The sequence below is a fragment of the Octopus bimaculoides genome, chromosome 1, assembly GCF_001194135.2.
Source record: "Octopus bimaculoides isolate UCB-OBI-ISO-001 chromosome 1, ASM119413v2, whole genome shotgun sequence".
Taxonomy (NCBI): Eukaryota; Metazoa; Mollusca; class Cephalopoda; order Octopoda; family Octopodidae; genus Octopus; species Octopus bimaculoides.
The window spans coordinates 19,015,342-19,016,475 of NC_068981.1; the positions used below are offsets into that span (position 1 = coordinate 19,015,342).

At 32.5% G+C, this 1,134-nt stretch overlaps 1 protein-coding gene across 3 annotated transcripts in view; it reads right to left on the reverse strand.

The window, feature by feature from the left end:
* LOC128247021 (leucine-rich repeat and coiled-coil domain-containing protein 1-like) overlaps positions 1-1,134 on the reverse strand; it is a 797,355-nt gene that overhangs the window by 503,696 nt on the left and 292,525 nt on the right. The gene's annotated exons all lie outside the window — the stretch shown is intronic.

A 1,134-nucleotide genomic window follows, 5' to 3' on the forward strand; every position in this document is an offset into this window, starting at 1 on the left:
TCATCATCATCATCGTTTAACGTCCGCTTTCCATGCTAGCATGGGTTGGACGATTTGACTGAGGACTGGTGAAACCGGATGGCAACACCAGGCTCCAGTCTGATTTGGCAGAGTTTCTACAGCTGGATGCCCTGAAGTGTGACGAAAGAACTCTGGCCGAAATAAGATTAAGATTAATGTAATATAAAGCTGAAGCAAATTAACACCAAATATACAGTGCATGTGTTTTTATTGGCTAAACTGGCAATATGACCATCCCCAAGTACAACAACATATATATATATATATATATATATACACTCACACACATACACATATACATATACACATATATATATGTTTCATTAAATATATGATTATGTTCAAATTTTACCTTTATATATTAGATTTTGTATATTTTGTATTAGTTTTTTCTTTTTTACCTGTGAATTGAGGAACTCTATTGTTCCAAGCCAGCAATAAAAAAACTAATAAGAAAGTATGAAAAATCTTGTTATAATTAGGGATGGTCATTTTCTTCTTTCTTGTTTTTTGACTTGTCAAATAAGCACATGCTCTATATATTTGTTCTTCACTCATTTATTATTGTTTTTATTTTATCTTGTGTTCATTGTCTGGAAATCTTTTGTCACATCTGTGACCTCTTCAGTGACTCTTCCATCCATGTGTATACCCTTGTTCTGTTTAGTCCATTCGCTGAGAATGGACTAAACAGAACAAGAGGGTATGTGATGAAAAATTTCTAGACAATAGACATAAGATAATATAAGAACACTAATAAACAAGTGAAGAATGAATATGTAGAGCAGGAATTTATTTGGATAGAAAAGAAAAATTACCATCTCAAAATATAACAATATCTATTTTAATATATGATTTCACATCAGGAATTTTTCAAAACAAATTCATAAAATATGAAAAATCTAAAATAAAAAGATAAAACTCAAACATAGTCATATTTTTAATGGCTGTGTGGTAAGTAGCTTGCTTACCAACCACATGGTTTCGTGTTCAGTCCCACTGTGTGGCAACTTGGGCAGGTGTCTTCTACTATAACCTCGGGCTGACCAAACCTTTGTGAGTGGATTTGGTAGACGGAAACTGAAAGAAGCCCGTCGTATATATGTATATATA